The sequence below is a fragment of the Etheostoma spectabile genome, chromosome 2, assembly GCF_008692095.1.
Source record: "Etheostoma spectabile isolate EspeVRDwgs_2016 chromosome 2, UIUC_Espe_1.0, whole genome shotgun sequence".
Taxonomy (NCBI): Eukaryota; Metazoa; Chordata; class Actinopteri; order Perciformes; family Percidae; genus Etheostoma; species Etheostoma spectabile.
Window position 1 is genome coordinate 27730576 of NC_045734.1, and position 9803 is coordinate 27740378.

The 9803-nt window shown below is 43.6% G+C and overlaps 1 long non-coding RNA gene across 1 annotated transcript; it reads right to left on the minus strand.

Annotated features, from left to right (window-relative positions):
- Window positions 1–4363: 4363 nt before the first annotated feature.
- LOC116705400 (uncharacterized) lies at window positions 4364–5036 on the minus strand. Its single transcript, XR_004335927.1, has 2 exons — window positions 4953–5036; window positions 4364–4565 (listed from the first exon to the last, which is right to left on the minus strand). It is a non-coding gene; the product is annotated as an uncharacterized LOC116705400 (long non-coding RNA).
- Between the last annotated feature and the right edge of the window lie 4767 nt (window positions 5037–9803).

Sequence of the window (9803 nt, forward strand, 5' to 3'; positions counted from 1 at the left end):
TTTATGCTGTGGTCTGCTGGAGGGGGGGCAGCTCGGACCGGGACAGGAGCAGACTCAGACTGATCAGGAGAGCGAGCTCTGTCCTGGACTGTCCTCTGGACCCCCATAGAGAAAGTAGGGGAGAGGAGGATGTTAGCCAAGCTGACATCCATCATGGACAACACCTCCCACCCCCTACACGTCACTGGGGGGTCCCTAAGCAGCTCCTTCAGCAGCAGACTGATACACCCCCCCCCTACATGACACTGTGGGGACCCTAAGCAGCTCCTTCAGCAGCAGACTGATACCCCCCGGGGTAAGAAGGAGAGGTTCCGCAGGTCATTCATCCCGGTCTCTGTCAGACTCTCCAACACCTGCTCCACCTGATAATGTTGTAGTTTCTGTTCCTTTTTTTTCACTTAATCCACACACTCTGTATAACTTTATCTGCATTTATATTTTTCCATTACAAGTACTTACTTTTTCAATATCATTCATGGTCACAGGTGAATATAACTTATATTATGGTTTACCTGCTTTAGCATTATCACTTTAACGAGATATTCAACTTAATTTTTAGCGTCACAACACTGCCATGTTGTTTTTCTTGTACTATGGCAACTGCACTTTACTTTACTTTACTTTACAATACCTCATGTGACGCCACTTCACTTTACCTTACCTTACTTTGCTTCAGTCTACCTTTCTGCACATTGTCTGTTGTTTACCTGTTTTTCTTGTGTGTTTACTTGTTTGTTTGTTTTTGCTTTCATGGTAGAGAATGCTGCTGTAACAAAGGAATTTCCCCGCTGTGGGATGAATAAAGCATCATCTAATCTAATCTAATCTAATCTACATACATACACACATACACATACATACATACATACACACACATACATACATGCATGCATACATGCATACATGCATACATGCATACAGACATGCAGACATACAGACATACATGCATACATGCATACAGACATACAGACATACATACATGCACACCTGGACTTAAATTCACACCTGGTCACTTAATCACTTTAACACTGGACTCAAAAATGTCACTTTAATAATAATAATGTATGGTGTTCTTATTGGGTTTTTTTTGTCTTTACACTGTCTTTATCTATTTTTTATTTCTTTGTTCTTGCTAAAACTGCTGCTGGAACTTTCAATTTCCTTTCGGGAGTCATCCCAAAAGGTTCAATAAAGAGAAGTCTAAGTCTAAGTCTACATTATAGTCCCTTAAACTCTGGACCAACAAAACATCATTTCATCCACTAAAACCCTCTCTGTTAGAAACCTCCATTGATCAATGATCCATTGTTATTATCACGTTTTATCTTACTTTCCCAGACATAACACTTTGTGTTGCTATGCAAATAAAGCTATTGGTCACGCCCGGGGTGAACCAACTGACATCGTCCCTTCTTCATCTTCAGCCTCTGATCTCAACACTGGATCAACAGCTTTTTGTGGTTTTCAGTGGTTGCCTGCCAATTGGAAGGTTGGTGGTTTGATCCCTGGACCTGCAGTCCCATGTTGAAGGGTCCTTGGGCAAGATACTGAACCCTGATTTGCCCCTGATGCTACACCATCGAAGTACTAATGTGTGTGAGTGTTTATCTGATGAGCCGGTGTGTTAACGGGGAATGGTTCCTGTGCTTTGAGTAGTTAGGACTAGAAAAGCGCTATATAAGAAGAGTCTTCATACGCATTCGTTATTTTGTATTTTTTTCCCTTTAGATGTATCCACAGTAAAAGCCGACATGAAATATTAGAATGTCAATATTCCAATATTCTCGAGGCAACAAGGTCAACTGCACTGTTGCTTTTAGCTTTTGCGTTCTCTCTGTTTTTCGGTAAATACTGCTCAATAGGTATTTAAGAAGACAACTCAATAATAAATAGTGGAATTCAGGGAAACTCCAGCTGGAATGATAAATATTGTACATTGTGCATATGTTCCCTTGACACAAATGAGGACTCCTCTTATAGGCATACTCTGAACAGGATTGAGAGCAGCCACTTGACATTGGAAGTTGTTTTATGAAAAATGAATTAATGCCTATGTCTCTGCGTGTGTGTGTGTGTGTGTGTGCAGAGAGAGAGCCAGAGTCAAGCATACCAATGCCAGTGGGGTTCACACTGTCATTGTCAATGGACAGCCATGCACATCTTGCATGTGTGTGTGTGTGTGTGTGTGTGTGTGTGTGTGTGTGTGTGTGTGTGTGTGTGTGTGTGTGTGTGTGTGTGTGTGTAATAATAGCTGTGCTGGAGTCTTTACCCTGCCAGTCTCACAGTTTGACGCTTGTTTGTCCTTCAAGTCTGGCACAAGCTTCCGAAATCACATAACCTGGCTTGCTGTGTGTAAGTGCAGCAACAGTGGACAGACAAAGTAACAGAAGAAAATCCATTTTTCAAACCCGGAATATTCCTACTCTACCCTGTTCACACAATGACTAAGAATCTATTGTAAAAAGGCCTCACATATCTGCTCTGTTATACACCTCCCCCTAAGGTACCTTTTGGCATGGAGCGGAGCACCACAGGGTCACGCCAGTTCCTTGTAAACGAGGCCTTTGAGATTAATCTGAAGGCCTGCAGGGTTTTCTCTCAGTAGTGTTCTAATTTTATTTTGTCCTTAAAATTGTTTGGCCATATAATGAAACATTAAGCAAAATTGCTATTCAGATAAGGAGTGATCACATCTTTTAATCCCCAAATAGTTCCCAACAAATGCATTATTTACCTGCTGAGACAGTTTGAAGACGGGTGTAGTCCCAGCAAGGACGTCACAGGTAGGGTGAGGGGGTAAGAGGGGGGAGGGGGTAGAGAACGGGCCTTTGCCCCCCACCCGCGCACACGCACACTCACACTTGATGTCCACAGGCCAGGACTCACCAGTTATAGGTTTCTGCACTTCTGATTTTCGTCAACGTGTACTCTTACTTCTTATTGTTACTTTTAATAGACTGATGTTTATACTAAAATGGACTATATGTCATGATTTATTGGGAAAAACCAAGCTATTCTATCTAAAAATTAGACATTCAGCCCCCCAAATGGACTGATCCTTTGTTGCTTAAGCATACTGTCAGACACTGTGACCATTCAGCTGTAAGACTGGCAGTTAAAACAGGCTCCCCAGACTGTAGGTCTTTACCCCTACAACATGTACTTAGTATAAATATATCCAAGACACAAGTGGGGATCATGCCATGCCACTGCTGAATTAGGTCACTGGCACCTTTTTATGATCCAGTTCAGGCACAGTCCGTACACAATGCAGTCACTACACTTTACAGGTGTGTAGTTTAAATCAAAACAAAGGCAGAGTTTGAAAATGAGTGTAGTTCGAGCAAGGGTACCAGGAGTAGGGGGTAGGACTTAGGGAAGTAGGGAAGTAGGGAAGGGGCCATTGCCATCACCCCAAGATCGTCTCTGGATATTTCTGGTTGAGTGGCATTTGCTAAAAGCTGTAGTGCCCAGCTGTTTTAGGAAATGGCGTATCCTTTTTGTAGAAATGAAACTTAATATTTGTGACCCGCTTTTAAAGATGGAGGTCTACTGGATCAGTTTAAGGCTGAGTGCCCCAGCCAGGACGGAATAACACATTGGTGGTTTTTGTCTTTTCATGGGATTTGTTGACGATACCATCCTTTTCCTTTAAAGCAGCACTATATACAAGTACTTGATAGTAACAGAACTGCTTCAGTCTGCCTTGGATTGGTATCGTGAGATATTAATCCTCAAGAATGAGAACCTCCAGGCTTTCTTTAACCCTCATGTTGTCCTCTGGACCCGTTTTCCGACATCAATGCTATTTTTAACTACCCAATTGTAATTCCCCAAAATGACATGATTGATTCCCCACAACGCTCTTTGGTAAGTACAAATCAACTACAACTGAAGTACAAACTTCAATTCAATTTTAAATTTATTTGTAAGTGTTTTTGAAATAGTATTGAGTAAAAGTTGACATATTCCAGTCTGTGATTATCATCAACATCCATTCCTTTAATTTTAGTTTAAATAATCAAGTCAAACATTAGATATAATTTCCCATAAATGAGGTTTATTGACCGTAAATTCCCCAAATAACTAAAACTAAAGTTAAGTAGTGTTGAAAACGTAAAAAAAGTGACAGACGTTGAAAAAGGAACATAAACGTAATAGAAACTTTTTAAAATGTCGATAAAAAGTGTCCAAAAAAGTGTTGATTTTCAATTTTTACAGGAAGACAACACAAGGGTTAACGTTGTTCATGTTTTTGTACAAGCCATCACATGCTGTTTTTCTTACTTCAAATTTTGCATCTTTGTGTGTTTAAAGACAAAGTGTTTTTATTATATTTAGAGCTTGTACCAAAATGTACATGTACATGGTTTAATCTTCAAAAAATATCCATATGTTTGTCGTACTGCACATTGCTGCAGCTCCTCTTTTCACCCTGTGTGTTGAGCTCTCTGTTTTGTGAGGCATCGCGCTTGTGTTCCGTCTTTGTTGGGGGTTGAACATGCGCAGTACCTAGGTAAGGACTACTAGCCAGTCAGAAGCAGAGTATGAGGCCCTGACAGTACCTAGTAAGGACTCTAGCCAGTCAGAAGCAGAAGTAATGGAGGGCGTGCCCCTGACGTACCTAGGTAAAGGACTACAGCCAGTCAAGAAGCAGAGTAATGAGGCCCTGACCAGTACCTAGGTAAGGACTACTAACTATCTCAGTCCGAAGCAGAGGTGGATGTGGCCCTGACAGTACCTAGGTAAGACTACTTCCAGTCAGAAGCAGTATTTGAGGCCCTGGACAGTACCTAGGGTAGGACTACTAGCACGCCAGAAGCAGAGTATGAGGGTCCTGACAGTACCTAGTAAGGACTACTAGCCATCAGAACGAGATAAGGGCTGCCCTGACAGTACCTAGGTAGGACTACTAGCCATGCAGAAGCAGAGTAGGAGGGCCCTGCCAGTACCTAGGTAAGGACTACTAGCCAGTCAGAAGCAGAGTAATAGGGCGTGCCCTGACAGTACCTAGGTAAGGACTACTAGCCAGTCAGAAGCAGAGTATGAGGGCCCTGACATACCTAGGTAAGGACTACTAGCCAGTCAGAAGCAGAGATGAGGGCCCTGACAGTACCTAGAAGGACTACTAGCCAGTCAGAAGCAGAGTATGAGGGCGTGCCCTGACAGTTACCTAGGTAAGGACTACTAGCCAGTCACTAAGCAGATAGGAGGCCCTGACAGTACCTAGGTAAGGACTACTAGCCAGTCAGAAGCAGAGTATGAGGCCCTGACAGTACCTAGTAAGGACTACTACCAGTCAGAAGCAGAGTATGAGGTCCTGACAGTACCTAGGTAAGGACTACTAGCCAGTCAGAAGAGAGATATGAGGGCGTCCCTGACAGTACCTAGGTAAGGACTACTAGCCAGTCAGAAGCAGAGTAGGAGTGGCCCTGACAGTTACCTAGGTAGGACTAGCAGCTTCAGAAGCAGAGTAGGAGGCCCTGACAAGTACCTAGGTAAGGACTACTAGGCCAGTCAGAAGCAGAGTATGAGGCCCTGACAGTACACTAGGTAAGGACTACTAGCCAGCCAGAAGCAGAGTAGAGGCCGACAGTACCTAGGAAGGACTACTAAGCCATCAGAAGCAGAGTATGAGGGCGAGTCTGACAGTACATAGGTAAGGTACCTACGAGCCAGTCAGGAACAGAGTATGAGGGCCCTGACAGTACCTAGGTAAGGACTACTAGCCAGTCAGACAAGATAGTATGAGGGCCCCGACAGTACCTAGTACATTGTGAACTATAACAAAAAAAGAATATAACACAAATACTTGGCAGGGAAAAAAAACAAAAGCATGCTATTATCAGCACTTTAAATACAAGTAGTTTTCCATTCCCAGCTCCTCGTAAATCCTGACTTTGGAACGTCCTTTATGTACAGTTTGACGCTGCCGGAGCGGTTGTGATCGATCATTTCTGAAGCCAAAAGTCTGTCGTTTTCTGACTGACTTTGCAAATGCAATTTGTTCACGTTGTCATGGACACAGTATTTGCACGTTAAAAGTCAACACAGCTCCCCTTCCACTGTGAATCACAATGCAGTTTAACTAATCAATTCCCGGCAGTTCCCATGCTGCTTTAAAAAAACCTCGGACAGTGATCGTCTGTTTGTTAATCATCATCGGGTGTGCCAGTGCCTTTGTAAGTGGGAGTCCATCTCTTCAAAGTCCCTTTTTAATGTTGTGTGTGTGTGTGCATCGTGTTTTCCACCCTTTCGATTTCATCCCTTGATCTTGCTTGTTTTTCTCTCTTTGCCTTCATTTGTGCGGCCCCTCTCATTTTCTCACTCCCTCACCTCTTTGACCCTCTCCCTCCTCCAGTCCCCCACCCACATCCCATCATGGCTCTGGTAATCCTCGGTGTGAACAATTATCGCTCAGCGCACAGCGGGGGGGGGAGGGCTCCCCATGTTAATCAGTTCATATGTTGTCACTGACATGCGACACACACGCAACATTTCCAGCCAAGCATAAGATGTGGTGTTGAGCTGCTAGCAGCACCACTACGAGGATCCAGAACATTGAAAAGTGCCACCCCGACTTGTCGTTTCCCTTCGTTTAGCTGTAGGCACATACCCACCCACACTACCAAAAGACAGCGGCTTCAACTTCTCTGTCTCCTTTGTCAAGAAGCTGAGAATGCCGAGTGAATTCCACTCACACAGAGTGGATTATTGTCATTTATTTCTCTTTTCAGTGATTGAGTGTACGTGTGTTCACAGTATATGTATGCATATATCCATATCCACCTGAGTTTTTTTAGTCAACCCTTTAACAGCCTTATTTTTTGCAGTTTCACTTTCCTTCAGAAAGGAGAAATTCATTCCAGCTTGTGAACTAAAAAAAAAAAAACTGTAATTTGAAGTATAGTTTAAATTTCCTTGCCTCTACCAAGTAGTTGAGATATCCTTTTTTATTTACTTTTACAAGAACACTTAACAATTCAACAACAGCTTTGTATATATTTTTTAATATTCAGCTTTGGTGATACAAAAATTGTTAGAGCATGTTTTTGAAGCCTGAAGCTACCACTACAGGACTTTAGCCTTGATTTTCTGCCCCCCCCCCTCAACAAAAGCCCCAAGGCAAGGCAGACTGACGTTGGCTCGAGTGCGATGTGTTGAGAAAACTGGGAGACGAGAGGCTTGCTGGTGCCTCGCAGACCCATTTCAGATATCTAGCATTTAAATATCTGGAGGGGTCCGGGACTCTGCTGGAGCGCTACAGCCAATGAGAGAGTGGGACACTGAGGGCTGAGGGTGGCCTTTATTTCACTGCACATGGCCACCAAAGTAGTTTTTGCACCTAGAGTAAGTACAGACGTATTGAAACAGGCTGTTTTGGGAACATGTGTGCCAGCGACAGAACCCTTTCTAATGGTGTGGTGTTACTGCTACAGCAACAACAAAAAGAACTCAACATTTCAACAATTATATTAAAAGGACACCCTACCCGCGGATTAGTTAAAGTCACAAAAATTAACTACTGAGGATTCAAACAAAACTATGGGAGTCTGGAGGTCTGGCCAAAAACCACAGAAGAAGGGAAGAAGCCCGGGGCAACCCACAAAGGGCCGTTGGACCCAGAAGTTCCCCCCATTAACTATCAAACATAGTATGAAAACCAACAAAGAAACAAAGCTGTGAAAACTACTCCATCCTCAAAAGCAAGAAACTCAACAGAAAATGGGCAACAGGAAACACACACAGTGGTGAAAAGCCTGCTACAGTCTGACAGAGGGAGGTCCCTGTCCTCCAGCCTTCCTTAAATACAGGGTGCGGGGCCACCCACTAATGATCAAATCAGGAACACATGGGATGGGAGAAGAAAAACAAGAGGGGGGTTTTTGTAGTCTCTATCAATGATGTTTCAGTTCTTTGGTTTGTTCAGGTGCAGCTAAAAATTTTATTGGATGTCCATTACCTTTCTTTTTCCAGGACTATGGTTACCTGGTCCTCAGATCTCTGCAGGGTAAATCCAGACAGCTACCCAGACTATCTGTCGATTCTGAGGACTATGGTTACCTGGTCCTCAGATCTCTGCAGGGTAAATCCAGACAGCTAGCTAGACTATTGTCCACATGAGTGAAGACTATTGGTTACCGGTCCTCAGATCTCTGCAGGGTAATCCAGACAGCTAGCTAACTATCTCGTCCACTTGAGGACTATGGTTACCTGGTCCTCAGATCCCTGCAGTATATCCGACGCTAGCTAACTAATCTGTCCAATCTGAACTATGGTTACCTGTCCTCAGATCTCTGCAGGGAATCAAACTAGCTCTAGACTATCTGTCCATCTGAGGCTATGGTTACCTGGGTCCTCAGATCCTGCATGGGTAATGCCCGAAGCTAGCGACTATCTGTCCAATCTGATACTAGGTTACCTGGTCCTCAGATCTCGTGCAGGGTAAATCCAGACGCTAGCGCTAACTATCTTTCCAATCTGAGGACTGGTTACTGGTCCTCAGATCTCGCAGGGTAAATCCAGACACAAGCTAGACTATCTTTCCAATCTGAGGACTCTGGTTACCTGGTCCTCAGATCTCTGCAGGGCAAATCCAGACATCTAGCTAGACTATCTGTCAAATCCAAGTTTTTCTGCACAACTAAACCAACTTTTGAACGAGCAAATGTTCCACCAAAACCAGTTCCTTCTTGAGGCTTGTTGGCAGAAGCACTGTTGCTACGTGTGGCGCTTAGCCCCACCCAAGGCGATTGTGATTGGTTTAAAGAAATGCCAATAAATGAGAGCATGTTTTTCTCTCATCTCGGAATGCTGTGTGGACTTGCCGGACCCTCCTCTGCAGCGGTGTGGATGAAGGTCTGGCAATGCAAGATAAGTGTTTTTTGTGACAAAATTGTGGTTTGGAGACTAGACTCTGGGAATCCTTCTGGTGAACGATCTAGTAATGTGTGAGTCTTTGGTCAGTCAGTTTAAAATCAAGACAGCCAGTTGTTTTTGTTTTTTTACATTTGTCACATTAGTTGACCTTCTCTAAATGTGCGCGCCACACGTTCTGACACCGCAGCATCTGCATGGGTCGTACCATGTGAGAGAGCTGGTTGGGTGAGCCCATAGCCCGTCTTTTCCAAAAGGTTTTCTCAGATAGGTTACCCATAGCTGGGCCGGCCCTACCGTAACGAGAGGGCTGATGGGAGGAAGAGGCCAGGAGGGGCTGACAAAGCCAGCTTAAAAGAAAAGTCACTGGAGGAGGATGGTGCCTTCTTACCAATTCATTTTCAAGAGGACAAACACAACTGGTAACTAGAGATAGCCTAGGCCGAATAATTAGCATCAGCAACGTAATCATTCGTCAACCTTTCCGCCAGAAAAATATTACATTTCATCAAAATATTAGCCTTAATGTATCACGCAATACATGGTGATTCAAAGACTTTGCAAATACAATGCAAATATTGTTAACAGAACTCAAGCTTGAGCTGTGTATGCAGTAAAATGACTTCTCAATTATTTTTTGTAACTTCTGAGCAGCAGATAAGCCAGTCCCAAGCTGCAAATGATGAGCCCGAAATTTGCAATGTGGAGGCCATGACTACAGGGACAGGGAGAGAGGAGACCAGAGTAAACAAGGTTCAGTATTTACTTCATTTAATTATTACTTATTTCAGGTATGACAGAGCCGTATATGACAGTACATGAAACCAGTGCACTGGTAGGCAGCTACTGATGCTGTTGATGCTGTTGGTGTAATTCACAATGGAACTGTATATTGACCTGAAGCCTAAACATTAGATCAGTATGCC